Source organism: Tursiops truncatus, chromosome 2 (genome assembly GCF_011762595.2).
Source record: "Tursiops truncatus isolate mTurTru1 chromosome 2, mTurTru1.mat.Y, whole genome shotgun sequence".
Taxonomy (NCBI): domain Eukaryota; kingdom Metazoa; phylum Chordata; class Mammalia; order Artiodactyla; family Delphinidae; genus Tursiops; species Tursiops truncatus.
The window spans coordinates 75,906,598-75,924,824 of record NC_047035.1 but is presented as its reverse complement, the minus strand read 5'-3'; the positions used below and the strand labels follow the sequence as shown (position 1 = coordinate 75,924,824).

Below are 18,227 nucleotides of genomic sequence, written 5' to 3'. Positions count from 1 at the left end.
CAAAATGGCCACAAAATATTTTCTATCCCACAGTCTCTTCCAGAGCCTTACCACTCCCTTAGCAAGAGGTAGAGTCCCTGTCCTTTCCTGAGAACCTGGGTGGGCCTCTGTTTGCTCCCACTTACACAGCATGGCATGACCTCTGAGCTGCGGTCACACAGCTTCCACTGGGCTGTGGTTCTCCTAGGATGTTGTCTCTGGGGGTCGCGTAGAAAGAAGTCTGACTGTGTCGAGGCCACACAGGGAGAAGCCACAGAGAGAGAGAGAGATGCCCAGAATGCTCCACCTGTTTCAGCTCCCTGTGAATAAAACCACCCGCGAGGCCTCGAGCAAGAACTGCCCAGCTGAGCTCAACCTCCAGATTCAGGAGCAAATGAGTGTTGTTATCGTTTTCGGCCACCATTTGGGGGTCATCTGTAAAGCAGCCATAGACAACCAGACTAGAGGGCTCACCACTCTGACACATGTCCCCAAGCAAATCCAATTCCACCGCGTTTTAGCAAATAATAGATACCACTGACGTTTTCTTGGTTATAGAGTATAGGTTGTCTCGCAAACAAGACAAAACTAGTTTTTAAAACCTCCATCTGCGATAAAACCCCCCAAGTTCCTTTTTAACTCCCCCATCTTTCTCCATCTCTGCCCTGAGAGCCTTCCTTCTCCGTGGTGCCAGCTCCTCTGTGTCTCCTGGATTCCACCTGCCCCTCTGTGCCCCCTACCTTCCCATCAATCACCCTGTGACCAAAGAAAGACCCTTCCTGAGCATCGAGTCACTTAAAAACTGAGTGGAGTATTGTAAGTAACAAATATTTTGCTACCCAGCTGGTATAGATCTTATTCTACAAACTCGGGCAAGAATATTGGCTTCACCTTATTGCTTCTATATCAAATTAAAACTAATTCTAGGTCTTTTGCCCTACGAATCTGGGGAGAAGTTCAACTTGGTCGTTATTACAGTTTCCCTTTCCTCCCCAGGGACCCAGGGGGATCTGGAAGGATACTGTCCTTGCTCCTTCCCACTATGGAACCTGTATTAGGCAACAGCACTAACTGGGGGACAAACATTCTAATTAGCTTCCCTTATAAAAACTCCTCGAGTACAGGGTTCAGATTCAGGATCTTGATTCATGGTTGTACTAAGACTTGATTTCCTCAGTACTGACTCTATGGGATTTTTGTCACCTACTGTAAGGAACTTTTATCATTCACATGTTATTCCATTCAATGCATATTTATTGAACACCTACCTATGCCAGACACTATTCTAGACACTTGGGACACATCAGTGAAAAGACAAAGATCCCTATCCCCCAACTGACTCTAAATCAATCCCTGAATATGAAAGTTGATAATTAAAATATAAGAATTGCACATTTATTCTGCCTAGCCCATAGGAACTATATTTCAGGGTAACCAAAGAGCTTTCATGTGGTAAGGGAAAGTTCTTCTTTAGAGAAGAATAATAACTAATAGATATGAAAAGAATGATAAAATTTTTAAAAGTCGCCATTTTATAATCATTTATGAAATTATTAAGTCAGGCAAAATTTATTTGGTAGGTCGTAAAACCATTAGGAGAGAGGCTTATGGGAAACTTTGCAATGGAAGAGCTGGATGCCACCCCCTAGGTATTCAGAGAAGTGAAGAGCTAGTTATTATGTGCCTTTTAATATGATGCCATAGGAAGTACACAGCATTGTTCAGGAAGTATCCTTGCCAAACAATTGAATCTAAATTAATTAAGCCCTAGATTTAACTTCCAGTGTATAGGAAATAAAGGGAAATGAGGCACATGTTAAATAATACCTCAAGGAAGCAATAAAACAAACCCAGATGGTGAGACATTCTGCAAGATACCCAACAAGTTTTTCAATTGGTAAGTGGCACGGAAACAAAGAGGGAGAAACTGTTATAGATGAAAAGAATCTTCAGATTTGGAATCTTACTGGAATTTATTATTATTTTTTTTTGGCGGTACGCGGGCCTCTCACTGTTGTGGCCTCTCACGTCGCGGAGCACAGGCTCTGGACGCGCAGACTCAGCGGCCAGGGCACACGGGCCCAACCGCTCCGCGACATGTGGGATCTTCCCGGACCAGGGCACGAACCCGTGTCCCCTGCATCAGCAGGCGGGCTCTCAACCACTGCGCCACCAGGGAAACCCTCAGCACCACTCTTAAGACAGAAGTTTGGAAGTACCTCTGGGTTGAGATCTGCTCTCCTTCCTCCCTGTTCAGTTTCAATAAGAAGCCCCCCAAACTATCTTCATCTACTACCCTGGTGTGGACAACAGTCAGAAGATAGATAGCCCAAGCTTCTTTCTAACCTTGGAAGTGGAGCTTGCCCATGAGGAAATTCATGCTGGTTGCCACAAACTCTCAGGCATTCGATGTAAGCCCATGTATCAAGAAATATCTCTGACTGCTGTGCAAAGGGCATGGGACTTTATCCGTTCCTCCAGGAATCCTTCTTTGAATTAACAACCTCCATCTTCTCCTTGAGTCTCCATATGAAGCCTTCCTTCAAGCTTCCTGTACACAACTTAGCATTAGTGATTACTGTGTGGTAATGGCAAAGGGTGTATTTGGCCTCCTGTCCCCTGTGCCAGTGTGTCACTGGAGAGCCAGAACGATGTACTTGCTTGCACTAGCATGCTGCCTGGTACTCACAGGAGATCAAAAAAGGGTAAAGGATTTCAGATCTTTTTCTTTTGCCACTAACTAGCTGTGTGATCTTGGGAAAGCCCTGTCACTTCTCAGAGTCCCAGTTCCTTTATCTCTAAAATGGAGGTGGTAGAAAAGAATGAAGGAAGAATTTGACGATCTACCTTTCTGCTGTCACAAATGAAGGCTTTGAACTACATTTAAATGACCTCAGTGACTATCCTCTTGAGATGACGATTCTCTGGCTACCACTTCTATTTCCCCCCACCTCCCTAAATCAAAGAGACACCTCCCTAAATCAAAAACACTAACTATTGCAAAAAAAAAAAAAAAAAAAGGCATGAAGCATCCCTGTTCTGGGGGAGTTGATTGGCTACCCTTGGCACCTGCAGAGCTGTTTGCTAGACAAGATGTTAATAGCAAGAGTCATGCAATACCTTCACAAGGCGCTCTGGGCGCTCTTCCAGCTGCCCTCCCACTACCTCCCTGTCTCTGTCCAGGTGAGGTAGACAGACTGGAGCTTGCATATATCCAAGAACGAGCTGCTCCTGATTTGGGCAGGACATGTTCTGAATCAGAGGCTGTCATCAACCTCAGCCTTGCAGGTACAGCCCCAGGCTATTCACACAGGAGGAGGGAGGTCCTGTACTCCCTTGGGGGCAAACCAAGCCTTTTCTGTGTGTGTGTGTGTGTGTGTGTGTGTGTGTGATTTTACTTGTATTCCACAAATGACAGCCACCAGGTGATAGGCCAGGAGAGGTCAGGTTGAAGGGAGGTTGATGTAACCATATCAAACAGCTGCTTGGTAGGCCCTTCAGTTTCCCACTTCTGAGAATGCTTTGATCATAGCATACCTGGCTTCTTATGTGTGTCCCCAGGCTGAGCCCTCAACAGTTTCCTTTGAATCCTCATCGAGTAAGGAGCATTAACCCAGCTTTCCCCTACAGCACCTCCAAGCACATTCACGGCTGTCCTGCCATTCCCAGCTCTGCTCTCCTCTTGGGGGCCAGTTCCAGCTTCCCTGAAAATCAGATAAGATTCCTTGAAAGCAGATGAATGAATGATGGCTAATCAGCAAATAATCACCAAGGCCCTAAAGAACCCAGATGCAATAAAAATAAGCAAACAGGGCTTCCCTGGTGGCGCAGTGGTTGAGAGTCCGCCTGCTGATGCAGGGGACACAGGTTCGTGCCCCAGTCCAGGAAGATCCCACATGCCGCGGAGCGGCTGGGCCCGTGAGCCATGGCCGCTGAGCCTGCGCGTCCGGAGCCTGTGCTCCGCAACGGGAGAGGCCACAGCAGTGAGAGGCCCGCGTACTGCAAAAAAAAAAAAAAAAAAAAAGCAAACAATCAAAACCAAAAATAAAACCCACCACCACCAAAAAAACACCCTTCCTTTTCAGAAGTCTCCAGCTAGAACAAAATGAGCAGTGGTCTGGGAGTCATGAAAGCGAGGTTCCTATCTTCATACCGACTTTGCCACTAACTAGCTCTGTGACCCTGACCTGCATTCCACGGGCCTCACTGACCTCCTTTGAAGTGGCTCTGGGAGCTGGCAGAGTTGGTGGAATGCACAAGATAAAAACAGAGAACAATTTTAGAGTGGATAACACACATTCGGTCGTAACCTTCCCTGATGCAGGGCTCTGTGCTTGCTTATTAGAAAGCTGAAATGGGGGTCCCCATGGCTTTTTGTGCAAATCCTACTATATCACAGTAATCTTTGTAAAACACAAATCTAGTTCTGTGCCTGTGCTCTCCACCCACACACCCACCTAAACGGTGTCAATAGCTTTTCATAAATCTTTTTTTTTTCCATAAGTCTTAAAATAATGACCACAGTCCCTACCGCTGCCTACCAGGCCTTGCAAGGGAGCCTCACCCAAACCACCCTTCCTCTCTCTGTCTATCTCCTTACACTCCCCTTTTCAGTCCCCTGAACTCATCAGGCTTCCTCCCAACTCAAGGTTTTAACACCTAGTTTCCTCATTATGTTCCTTACTCCATTCACCCCTCCCCATTCTACCTGCTTAAATCCTGTGTGTGCCTCCTTTCCTTAGACAAGCCTTCCCAGAAACCCCAGGGGAAGTGAACAGCCTCTGTTTTGCTTGCGTCACACTCTGTACTTTTCCTTTGTGGCCCTTATCACTAGCATAATAAATTAACTGTATTTCTTGGTTTTTGAAAAACTATTTGATTGTTTCATGAGGGCAGAAACCACATCTGTCTGGTTCCCTGAAGTAATCTCTGCTCCAAGCATAGTGCCTGGAATACAACAAATGTTCAACAAATGTTTGCTCAAAAAATACTCTTTATATACTGATTGAATGGAAGAATCCATGAGTAAATGTCCTAAAAGAACTAGATTTTGTTCTTTAACAATAGTATCAAAAAGCTATCCTTTGCAAAACTTAACAATCCTTTTTGATACTTTTGGTGGGACCCTGTAGCACCATATGGACGTAAGATCAGAACGACCAATAAAAGGAAAGAAAAATGTTGATTCACTTCTACTTGAAGACTTTAAATCTGTGATTGTCACTCTTAACTCTCACCTTTAGCTGTTGAAAGCAACTCAAGAGTTTTGCTAGTGGATGCTAGCTGTTTTCTGCTTTCCCTCTATAGCCATGGGACGCCATCTACTTTAATAAGTAGTTCAGCTTAATCCCGTGAACACCATCTCCCTGGACAATAACACAGCTCTCTCCGCTATAAGTTCCACCTGCCTATAATGCACATGGAAGGATGAGCAAAAAGTAATGAGGTCCCTAGGAATGAATTTTTAATCTGCAAGACCTTAAAGGGAAGACCCGTGGTAATATTTGGTTTGTCCACAAGGGGGCAGATTTCAACTTGCACTCATAGCTCCTGAGAGCAGCAGAGACACTTTGCCTATTCACATGTACTTTGTGACCATCAACAGCTTTTCACCCCATTTCATATACTCCTGCCGGCATTCTCCCCACATGTGAGCAATGTCTCCTTGGGACTCATACTCAGAGTGACCCCTCATCACAAAACCTGGTCAAGTGAAGTTGATGAAGTCCTGCTGGGTTATACACCTCCTTCCCTAACCTTTTTCCTCTCCTCCGCAGTCTCCCTTTCATGGACTTTTGTTCCTCATCTTGTTAAGTCACTTGTTTTACACACTCTTACAGAATGGCTAAATGCAACCCTACAGAGTGACCTCAAAACACTATCTGGTTCAGAATTTGCCCAAAGCCATGGAAGCCTGAAGCAGCCCTGTACTTCAGCATCTCTGCCTGGAGGAAGTTTGCAACAGAAGTCAACAGTGCTGATGCGCGATTTACAGCGGCGAGAGCCTACTTTGTGCCTTTCTTTACGTCCAGTTGGGAGACCTTTTCAACCCTTCTGTAAAGCATTCACAGGTCCATACTGTGGCCGAGAAGGAGAGCTGCTAGAGGATATATTTCAGGCATGGCCCTCCCTCAGCCTTTCCCAGAGGGTGGCACACACAGTGGATAACCCACACTGCAAGAGCCCTCTGTTCACGTCCCCAGTACCTCCATGCTCCTTATTCCCCTCTGTGTCCAGGATCCGGGATTCCTTTTTGATCTAAAACAGTTCACACAGAGAATTCCCTGACTTCCAGTGGTTAGGACTCTGCTCTGTGGCAATAAATAAATAAATAAGTAAAATAAAACAATTCACACGATTCATTAAACAAATATTTATTGAGTATTTCTTAGGTGTTAAGAACTGTTCCAGCCTCTGAACAGGAGGCTTTGGCAGTAAAAACAACAACAACAACAACGATGTCCTGTTCTTGCGGAGCTTCCATTCTAGTGGTTGGGGAGGGAGAATTCAACAAAGCGGGAGCAGCAGCAGAAGTCAGGTGGTGGTACGTGCAAAGAAGAAAATTAAAGTAGAGAAGGGGGAGTAGAGAGCAAAGGGGTGCTATTTCATGCACAGTGGTCAGAGCCATGCAGATATGAAGCGGATAAGATTCAAAGCAGAGAGAAGAGCATGTGCAAAGTTACTGAGGTGGGAATCTCTGAGGAGTACTAGAGGCTAATGTAGTGGGAAGACAGCTGACAAAGGGTGGAAATCTCTGAGGAGTACTAGAGGCTAATGTAGTGGGAAGACAGCTGACAGTAGGAGATGAGGTCAAAAAAGTGAGGGGAGTCCAAGAAATGGCGAAGTCATTAAAGCCATTTAAAGCCATGGCAAGGAGTTTTAATATTATATGAAATGAAATGGAGATGCATCAAAGGATTTTAAGCAGAGCAATGATCAGCTCTGTCCTAGGCTTTAATAGGACAAGTTCATGTGCCCAATGTTAGCACAAGTTCATGTGCCCAATGCACAGTGAGGCCAGACAAACTGAAATGTCGGAGTTTGGAGCAAGAGAAAGGTTTATTGCAGGGCCACGCAAGGAGCTGGCTGGCTCTTGCTCTAAAAAATCCGAGCTCTCTGAAGGGTTTCGGCAAAGGATTTTTGAAAGCCAGGTGAGGGAGGGTGGTCGCAGGGTATGTGATCAGCTCATGCACAGTTCTCTGATTGGCTGATGGTGACGAAACAGAGCGGTGTCACAGGGGTTAACACTATCAGTTCTTAGGCTCCAGGAGGCCTGGGGCTGTGTGCTTATGGTCATCAAGTAGTTAACATCTTCCATTTGGGGGGGGCGGTTTCACATCTGTAAAACAACTCTGGAAACAACTCTGGAAATGTGCATCAAATACTGTTATCTAGGTACTTCAGAGAGGAGCTAAAGCAGAGGATATGGGGGAAGGCCTGTCCCGGGAAGGTTCCATAGGGTCCTACTTGGTTGCATCTATGCTATGTTGAGAATAGACACCAGGGCCAACCAGGGAGGCTTGCTAAGGGGCTACTGCACTAGTGCAGGGGAGAGGTCGTTGTGCCTTGGATTACAAAGGTGGTGGAGGAGGTGGTGAGAGGTGTTTGGACTCTGGAAATATTCTAAAAGTACAGCCAACATCATTTGTTACAGGACTGACCGTAGGTTATAAGAGGAAGCACTAAAAGATGATTCCAAGATTATTTGTTTCACAGTTCTTCCATATGTCTGAAGAGGTACTAGAAGTTAAATACTCAAGAGAATAATTAAGAGTGAGGTGAAAAATACCTGTGGTTTCTGGGTCTTGTTCATCAGGTGAGTCAGGGCACATCAGACTGAAATAAGAGGATGTGAACACTGCATACCCAGCAGGTAGGGAGCGAGTAGGGGTGAAGGGCATAACCATGTGGGGACCCCATCCTCAAAGACCCCAATGTAATTGGTTCGGTGTTGGACACCGCAGTGAATGGTTACAGGTTAAGCCTCATCTGCAGGCAGGCTTGAGCGTCCCTGTTGAGAACTTCACTCCCTGGGTGCTGCGTTACCAGCGACTCCCGTACCCCGACGCACACACCCAAGGGCCCTGGAATGTTAGGCTTGACTGAGGGAGGGAGTCCAGGCTTTCTTTGACGAGACACGTCGTTGCACTTGCTGACCTGCGGAGGTCCCAGCACCCAGGGGGCCCCCAGGCTTACAGTGGAGGAAAATTGAGGGTTATGCGAAGCTGTTAATATAAAATACACCTCCCTAAGTCCTGAAGGAACAATTCCTGGCTAATAACAAAAAAACTGCAAAAGAGAAATGATGGTTGATTTTAGAAATAATGATTTCGTAGAAGAAATACTGTATGAAATATACCTAATAACATCTGTCATTTATCCTCGTGAATTAATAATACAAGGAGCATTGGTCTAAAGATACCTATAAATCTGCAATAGTGGATTATAAACTGGTGTTCATACTGTAATAGTAGCTACATAGGGTGCTTGCTTAATGTGATGGTGTTTAACATCAATAAATCAGAGGCTTTATGGGAGGTAAGGTAAAGATCAAGACCAAGACCGTTGGCTAGGAAAAGCAGGGCTCGTCCGGGATTTGAACCCGGGACCTCTCGCACCCTAAGCGAGAATCATACCCCTAGACCAACGAGCCACGCAAGCCATGTTTCCATTTCTAAACTTTAGTATGGAAACTTTTCGCCACGTCCACGGTTGTAAACTCTTCTTTTACCAACTGTGGGCATGGATGACACCTAGTGGAGGAACAAATCACTGCACGCTCTCGTCCAAATTTCCGAATGCAGTGCCACACCTTTTTTAGGAAAAAAGGTTCAGGATCAACATTAATTGCGCTGCATATTTTCGCTTCCGAGTGGGCCAGAGATGCTGCGGGAATGATGGCAGGCAATCTCATCAGGGACAGTCACAGGCTGAGGGGTGATCCCGTGGCACTGGGGAGGGGAGAGGACCCGCGTTCCCAGCAGGGCGTCTCCCTGAACTGTACCGACCTCTCTGCCCGCTGTCGGCCGGAGAGCTGGGCCCAATTCTGGAGACTTCTGGCTTCGGCACATTACTGACCTGTTCCTGGGCTCGGCCAGGCTGGGACGTCTCTGGCCCTGCCTTACATGCTATGGAACTCACCGCCCGGTGAGCTTCCGCGTTTCCTCCGGGAAGATCCAGGCGCCTTCTCTCCGCAGGACCCCAGACTCAGCATCTCAAGTAGCGAAAGCTCTCGCCGTGTGGCGCCCTCCGTGGAGAGCCCGCCCGAGGCCCGAGAGGACCCCGACTCTCCCGGGTGACCAGCCTAGGTAGGCGCTCCGTACCCGTTAGAGCTAACAAAGGTTGTTGGGTCTCTCGAGACTCCCTGCGCTTGTGTAATACGACTCTTTCCATCAATCTCAAGCACTGTGGCTACAAAGAGGAAAGAAAGCACAACAAATCGGGAAGAAAGGGGGAAAAAAGAGATGCGAAGAGCCTCCTAAAAAGATAAATATATGAACCATGTGGCGTGAAGGGGAGGAGAGTGGAGGGTACAGGAAATGCTTCCAGAGTGTTCGGTGTAGGGTAGCGTGGCCGAGCGGTCTAAGGCGCTGGATTAAGGCTCCAGTCTCTTCGGGGGCGTGGGTTCGAATCCCACCGCTGCCAAGTGGTTTTTGTAACACTCTTGGGTGTCACAGCCATGAATGCGCTGGTCCTGCCACTTAAAGACAGAGTTTATTTACTTTCCTCTCTTGTCCAACCGCTTGTCTATACTTGATAGAGAATCTGGGTTTGCACTGTTTTGCGACTTGTCATGTTTCTGAGTCTTTCATAAGTCAAAGTTCTTTAATGATAGACATTAATACCATCGTAAGGTCATAATAATGCCTTTGAATCCATGGTTTCCCATTGGTAAGGTGCTAGGACTTTAATATAAACCTGTAAGCTTTGCTTTGCCTTTCTTCACTCAGCCAAAGCGCATATTATGAGCACTTTTATTGTTATTGGCACTGCTCTACTGTTGGGGGGTTACAGAAAAAATGAATAAAACACGATGCCTGCCCGCAAGGGAAGCTCACAAAGCACATTGGAAAAGTAAGCCATACTATTTGAAAACGGTCTCGGAACATTGTAAGACATCATCACGCACAAAACAAAGGCAGTGTAAAGGAAGGCAGTGTAGTGATGTGGTGTGGGTGTGGAAACGCCGGGCTCCGCTGCTGCTGTTAGACCACCAGAGTCCTATTCTCACACTACTAGCTGTGTGGCCTTAGGCAAATTGCTTATCTTCTGCGTGCCTCAGTTTCTTCATGTGTAAATATGGAGATTCCTCATGGAAATGTTATAAAACTTAGTTTGCACATGTAAGGTGCTTAGAACAGTTTGGCAATCAAAAAATGTTAAGTGTTTTCATTGCTTAAACACACCTTTTGCCACATTTCAGACCACAGGGCTATCTCTTTCTTTTCTCCCATCTGGGTTGAAATTCCACTAAAGATTAGATAATAAAAGATCAAATTGTCCACAGAAAGCTACAGTAAAAATGTAGAAATGTGAAAGTCCTGTAATTATCAATATAGATATGTGTCATTCTGCTACCCACAGATAAGCAGTTTAGTAGTTTTTTATTGAGGAGACGCCTGAATTGGGTACTTGGGCCAAAGTGGAGAGACGAAGACTGATTTAGGCTCTCCATTTGTATTGTAAACAAAAACCATGGTTCCTGTCCTTTGGGAAGATTCCAATCTGAGTCTACAAAAGCCAAAAATAAATGCTGTTTAATTGTGGCTTCTGGAAGCCAGCAGGTGCACCCAGGAATATGGTAATATTCATTCATTCATTCATTATTAATCACCTACTATACGTGTACACAGGGCTAAGTGCTGAGGGTACTGCAGCGAGCATAACAAAATCTTTTCTCTTGTGGAGCTTACATCCTAAGAGGGGAGGAAAGAGAAGAAAAAAAGAAATAATTAAATGTATATAAATGTGTCAAGTAGTGATAAATGCTGTGAAGAAAAATAGATTTGTACAGGGGCTAGTGACAACTGGGGGCCATTTTGGAAAGAGTGGTCAAGGAAGATGTCTCTAAAGAGGTGGCGTTTGAGCACAGAAGGAATATCTGAAGGAATAATATTCCAGAAAGAGGAAACAGCAAGTGAAAGATCCATAATAGGAAACAAGGTCCATGTATTTGAGGAACAGTAAGAAGACCAGTGTAGCCAGAAGAACGAGTGAGAAGGAGGAGGAGGGGATTGGAGCCAGGCTCAGAGGGGTAGTCAGGGCCAGAACATGCAAGGGCAAGATCATGGATTATATTCTATGTGTGAGAAGTTACTGGATGTTTTTGAACTGAAGAGATTTTTTTTTTTGGCTTGTATTTTAATAGGATAATTCTGGCTGCTCTCTAGAGTAGGGAGTAGAGAGGAAGTAGGAAGATGAGTTAGAAGGCTATTGTGGGAGTACAGTCAAAAGATGAAGGAGAGTTTGGACTAGGGTACTAGCAGTGAATGCGTTGGGAAATGGATGAAGGTACGCCTAATAGGCTTTGTTGGTAGATTGGATGTAATGTATAGGGGAACTGGATGAATGATGGATCTATTTTCTGAGACATGGATGGTGGTGGAAGGGCAGTTGGAAGAGGAGTGGCAGGAGATCAGGAGTAGTGTTTGAGACATGGTAAATTTCAGATACCTATAACTCATTCATGTGGGGCAAGCAGGTGACTATGTACAAACCTAGGTCAAGTCTTATGATACAAATTTAAGGATCATCAGTATAGAGACGGCATTTAAAGCCAAATGATTGGATGAGTATATGTAGACTGATCCAAAAAGGAGGACAAGAAGACATCTGTAAATTGACAGTTCAGGAAAGCAGGGGCCAGCAAAAGAGACTAAAAAGTAGCCTCCTGAAATGAGGAGTATAGTATCCCTATGCTGCTGGGAAGTCAAGTATGATGAAGAGTGAGAACTAACCTTTAGATTTGGAAACAAAGTCATTAGTGACCTTGACAAGAGTGATTTCCGTGGAGTGGTGGAGATAAAAGTCTGATTATGATCTTGAAGGACTTGGAGATGCTATGTTTGTATGCTGATGGGAATGATCTTGTACACTGGGAGAAATAGTTGTTGTTAGGGGCTGTAGCAGGGAAGGTTGATTGCAGAAATCAAGCCCTTGAGTAAGGGAGAGCAAAGGGGATTCATCCGATGAGAAAGTGAAGGAGTTGCCTTAAATAGGAGATGAGAAAGATGAGCCTTGAAACAGGAGGGAAGACAGAGAATATGAATGTGGATGTTGGTGAACTGGCTGCAGGAAGGGGATATAGTTCACTTCTAAAGGAGTTATTCTTTTCTGTAATAGTTATTCACTTAATAAAGAAAGTTGATAAGGGTCCACAAAACATTTTTTAAAAAATTTAGCCTTTAAAATTTGCCTTTGGGGATTTACATTCCCTCCTTTCTCTGCTGCTCTGCTAGAGTTAACAGAATTCGTTCCCTACTCCACAGGAGTGTTTTTTTTTTTTAAAAAAGAGGCGGAGGTGGGGGGGGGGAGGAGAAAGAAAAGACACGACACTATATGATAATACATAAAAACTCTTTTAAACGGTAATTATCACACTCATAAAATGGTGATTATGTTAGTATGTTTGAGATCCCAGTTCCCTTGGGGAGGAGGGGCGGGGGGGATGGGGAACAGATCCCCGTATTTAGCACTATTTGACGTTGCCAAGCAGTCTCCCAAACACTATTTTATTTTACTGAATGGGGTCCCTGGAGGTAGGCAGGGAAAGGGAACGTGTTACCATTTCCATTTCACAGCCGATGCACTGAGAGGTTAAGAGACTTACCCGCTCTCGGAACTGCCACGTCCGCCTACCCGCCAGGGAGAGTGGGGAACCGCTTCGTCAGACAGAATTCAATAGATAACTTGGAGCTGTCCCCAACTTTGCTATTTCACATCCTCGGGGGCCTTTGCTCAACTTTTCAAAGCAGAGTAAACAAAATGCTGTAACAGACGTATATTAAATAAGTTGTTTATTAGAAATGAAATACGTTATTTATTAGAAGCAGGAAAACGGGGCTCGTCCGGGATTTGAACCCGGGACCTCTCGCACCCTAAGCGAGAATCATACCCCTAGACCAACGAGCCACGCTTTTCCTGATTTTTAATTCGGCCCCAAGGCTCACTCACGTCACTAGGCGTTTTTTCAAAGAAATGTGAATCTGAGAGCCTTCTACTGGCAGGAATGCGTGTTTGTTAAGCCAGCTTGCACAAGCCTCACGCCGCCGAGAGGCATTTATCAGCAGCTATGGTGGATCCAGACCGGGTGAGCAGCAAGGGAATTATTATGCGTCCATTTTGCCTGAACTTCCTCTCAGGCACTGCCGAGGAGAGGTGGTATCTGCCGAGCACCGCCGCATTGGCACCGTTTTTCGGCCCCTGCCGCTTTGAGGCCTCGGAGGGAAAAATGATCCAGAAGGCCCCAGCGAGATTTGAACTCGCGACCCCTGGTTTACAAGACCAGTGCTCTAACCCCTGAGCTATGGAGCCTTCGTCCGGAGTGTTACTCTCTATCTTCCATATTATAGATGTATTCAGTACGCCTGGCATCTGTCAAATGAAATAGAATTTTGACCCAGGCAAAAATCCAAGACATTCTACAAAACTGAAAATTTTCCGTGTCCTGTCAACCTCTCAAAAAGGCTCCACTTGGAGCAGAGCCACTACTAGACTGTCTTCTAGTCCCTTATCTTGATACTCTGCTGAGACATCGACGTCTGCGCCTCTGGTGCCCAGAAAGGATGCATAATACAAGAACTCTAGATACCTGGGCACACGGGAAACCCACCTGAGAATTAAGAGGCGCATATAGAGGTTATCTGATGGGCAGGGAGGTTATGGTGCACTCTCTTCCCTTAATATAGCGGTAAAATCTGCGGAGAAGGTGAGAAGAGGTTTACCACGTGGTTTTGTCCTTTCTGAACAGAGCCCCAGACCCTTGTTTGTGTATTGGAATTAATACCTCTCTCTCAAACAAAGGTCCAGGGTTAGGAGCAAGCAGGGAAAAGACGTGCTGGGGAGGAAGATTTTAATCCTTCCTTAAAGACATATGGATTTACATATATCTTTGGTTTGAAAATAATACAATTTTTTTTAAAGGATTGTGTTTTCACTTTTTAGAGACCCTGTTTTTGTAAGCTAGTAGACAGGAACTAAAATTTTATTTATTTAAATAGGTACGAAAAATCTTGTACCTATTTCTTACTGCAAATATAGTCATAGACTAGAACACTGGGGAAAAGGCACTGATTCACACAAGCCCAAGAAGTGAACCACTTCTGTTTAGTAAGGTTTAGATTCTCTGACCACAGGCCTGCTAGTGTACTCACTATTTTTTAATGTCATTTGTCAAAGATCATGAAGTCTGTAAGAAATCTGAAAGCTCATGGTTCATTGTCTCCTTTCATTTTCGTTGCATAAATGTAAAACATGGTGACCCTGACCTTACAAATTTATAAGGAAGAGACATTCCCTATTTAGACAGATAAAGTAAGGCCTTTATGGCAGATAGTCTAGGTTCAGGGATGAGTCGTGGGGAAGCATCACACTGTTGTCCTAAGGTGAGATGAAGGTGTACAACTGCCCAGGGCCAAGAATGTAATAGATCTTCTGTGGCTTGACAAGAACTGCTCCTCCCAACACTCCCTTGGTGTTCAACCTTCAGTCTTTCTACACCAGGCAATATCCTCCACTCCCCCAACCCTCCACCCAATAGAACTACGAGGCTTTGTTTTAACTGACTGCTGTGCCTGTGAGAATCAAGGATCAGGTTGCTGTACCCCATTTGCCTACACAAGGCATTTTACTGGAGGAAACCTCCAAGGTGCTCAGCATGATAATCTCTTTGAACCTGAAGACAGACATCATAATTCTTAAGGAAACAGCAGGAATATCAAATCAACACTCTGAATCATGGGCGATGTGTTATGTTGGTGAGTGTTCCACTGAGTATGTAGGGTAGTGGTCAGAGAACACCTGGGGCAGTTTTTCAGCCTTGCAGAGTCACAGTGACCTAGTTTTGTAAACAAGGGTTCATTATTATCAATCATCTTTATTATCGTTACTATTTTTGAAGAGACAGGCCTTCTGCAAAATGGCTAGAGTCAAAACTCTGTCCACCGCAGCTCTCTCATCCCCTCCCCCATGCTGTTTCTCCTCCTCTCTTTACTTGTTATTCTCTGGTTGTAGTCTTGGCTCCTTGGACCTTTTCCTAGAATCTGTTTCCTCATCTTCACCTGTCACAATTCAGCAAGCTCACTTCTATTCCACCTATCTCCTATCCCTGAAGGTTGTCCACGACCTTAGGTCAATCTCCCTCATTCTCCCAGCCACTGCCCACCGCTCACTTTGGTTGGCCTGTCTGATTCTAGAAGGTTCCAAGAGTCCTTCCCACTAGTTTATTAGACCCAGAGAGCAATATCAAATATGGGCATGTCCCAGTGTGCTCTGGACATCAGAAGCTCGTCTCTGAAACAACTTGACTCTAGTAGAGATCTCAGGAATATTTTTCATTACTTTTTTGTTTGTATTTCTTCCATTTCCCCTCAACTTTTTTTTTTTTTTTTGCAAAATTTTAACCCTAGAGTGGAAATAAATGAAGACCAACTAAATGAGAACAAGCAAAGGCTATTTATTCAGAGCTTGCTGTTGCGAGGGAGTCAGCCACCATCACTTGCGTTTTGGCAGACACTCAAAGGTAGACTCAGGAGTGGAAAAGCGTTATAAAGGAAAAAGGGAAGTCTCAGGTGCCGCGGACCAGCCGGACGAAGAAAACCAAACCGACCAGAGCCAGAAGGGAAGGGGTGAGGAACTGAAACAGCACCGACGAATGGGGTCAGAAGGACCAAGACAACTGATGGTTGCAAGGCAAATTTTATTGCGCTACAGTTGCAGATTATATAGACTAGAAAAGGGAAGGTTGCCGGACGGTGGTTTACATTATCTGAAGACTGTCTCGGCTCAAGGTTAACTTCCCTGGGAGAAAACCCATAAACCCAGAATCATCAAAAATAACCTGCACGTGCAGGGAGCAGACAGCTTTGCTTGTCTCATTTTACATTCTCTCTGATCTCTGGGCCCTGGTGATTTATCTCCCATGGAATGGAACAAGGAGGGGAACAAGTAGGGACAGTCCCTTCGAGCAGCGGCGGCATGCCTGGCGTGTCCGCAGCCTGCTCTCAAGGCTGACTGCTTCCCACACTCAGGTGCCCTGATTGGAGGCTGCTGGCCTAGGGAAGCTGCAGGTGGGTTAACTAGAAGCCAGGTATCCTATGTGATTGGTTCGGGATGCATATTTGACTTTGTCTGGTTGATCCTAAGTTGGAAGCAGGGACTAGTATCAGGAAGGCTGTTATTAATCAATTCCTGGCCATTTGGAGCTGTTACAGGGGTTATTGTTTGGCTTCCCGGACTCTTACTAGACATAGTGGTCAGAGTTCCTACAAGTCTGACTTAAAGATGGTAGGCTGGCTTCCTGAGCTGGTAGATAATAGATTGGTTTCCTGAGCTGATTTCTGCAGGCTGTGGGCCAGAGTTCCATTGTTATATATGGTCTGACCTTTGTCCATTTGTATATTCAATCTGCCACTAGAGGAAAGTTGAAAAAAACAGTACAGTGATACCTGTATACCCGTAATTTAGAATCACTAATTATTAACATTTGCCACATTTACTACTTGTGTTGCCACAGTGTGTGTGTGTATGCATATTCATTCTTTTAAGTTTATATTGTATTATTACAAAAGGAGAAGATATTTTCTTTTATTCAAGTGCAAGCTCCCAAGAAACAGGGATAATAACCTTGTTTGTTTTGTATCTAATATCTATGATCCTTCATACCTAAATACCTCAACAGGCATTTCCCAAAATAAGAATTAAGAATAGAAGCATAACTTCAGTACCATATCACACCTAACAACATTTATAATAACTCTATGTAATCTAACAGTCCCTATTTTCAAATTTCCCCAATTGGTTCCCTCTAATTTTTTTTAAAAAATCTATATTCAAACCATATTTCTCATTGTGTTTAGTTTTAAAGTCTCTTTCAGTCTAGAAAATTCCCCTTCTCTCAGCCTTTCTTTTTTCATGTCAGTTGTCTTACAGGAGGTCTCACATTCTAGATTTGTCTGATTATTTCCTTATATTAGATTCAATTTAACATTTGACTTTGATGATTTCTTCATGACTGGATTCAGCTTACATATTTTTGTCAGAAACACTACCTCACAGATTTTTAATACTCTGAGGAACCCAATAATTTTCCAGGACAGATGTCTAGGCTGTAGGAAAAATTAAAATTTTAATTACCCAAGCAGAAAGAATGAAGTCTAATAAGATTATTTTATCTATTTGTATGAAAATGCATCGTGTACCACTCAAGGAGCTTTTGTTCATGAAAGAGACCTCCTCTTTTTTGGTGGGGGGGAATTTTATTTTATTTATTTTTTTATACAGCAGGTTCTTATTAGTCATCCATTTTATACATACTAGTATATATATGTCAATCCCAATCTCCCAATTCATCCCACCACCACCCCCTCCCTGCCACTTTCCCCCCTTGATGTCCATACATTTGTTCTCTACATCTGTGAAGAGACCTCCTTGATCTCGTTGGGTGACGACCCTGTAATTTTCAGCTTCATTGACCATAAAGTATCTTAAAAAGTCAAGGATTAATATAGAAAAGTAGGCACAATCACCAGAGCCCAGTCAATTATTCACCTTAGCAACATCCAAGTACATCTGTGGATAGGCAGACTGATTTCTAAGGTACATAGATTATTTATCTAAAATATCAAGGAACATGGCTTCGTAAAACTTTAGCCAAAAAAAAAAAAGTTGTACTTGCCTCAATTTGTGCTTTCTTAAATTTATTTTCTTCAGTTTCCGCAGACCTCTCACCCTTGGGAAACTGAGGCTGCGCTCACTCTGGCAATCCTCGGTCACTACTTGTGTTGCCACCTAACCACTGTGTGTGTGGTGTGTGTGTGTGTGTGTGTGTGTGTGTGTGTGTGTGCATGCATATTCATTCTTCTAGATTTATATTGTATGTATTACAGAAGGAGAAGGAGATATCTTCTTTTATTCAATGGCAAGCTCCCTACAAGCAGGGATGTAAACGTGTTTATTTTCTGCACCTCCCCAAACCTGACGAAATGGTGAGTGCAGATTTATCTGTGGGTGTGTGCTACCTTGAAGGGCCA

The 18,227-nt window shown here is 44.4% G+C and overlaps 4 non-coding genes across 4 annotated transcripts; 1 reads left to right on the top strand and 3 right to left on the bottom strand.

The window, feature by feature from the left end:
- Positions 1–8,560: 8,560 nt before the first annotated feature.
- TRNAP-AGG (transfer RNA proline (anticodon AGG)) lies at positions 8,561–8,632 on the bottom strand. Its single transcript has one exon. It is a non-coding gene; the product is annotated as a tRNA-Pro (tRNA).
- Positions 8,633–9,542: 910 nt separating this feature from the next.
- On the top strand, positions 9,543–9,624 carry TRNAL-AAG (transfer RNA leucine (anticodon AAG)). The gene has a single exon. It is a non-coding gene; the product is annotated as a tRNA-Leu (tRNA).
- A 3,414-nt stretch (positions 9,625–13,038) lies between these two features.
- TRNAP-AGG (transfer RNA proline (anticodon AGG)) lies at positions 13,039–13,110 on the bottom strand. Its single transcript has one exon. It is a non-coding gene; the product is annotated as a tRNA-Pro (tRNA).
- A 329-nt stretch (positions 13,111–13,439) lies between these two features.
- On the bottom strand, positions 13,440–13,512 carry TRNAT-UGU (transfer RNA threonine (anticodon UGU)). Its single transcript has one exon. It is a non-coding gene; the product is annotated as a tRNA-Thr (tRNA).
- Positions 13,513–18,227: the final 4,715 nt, after the last annotated feature.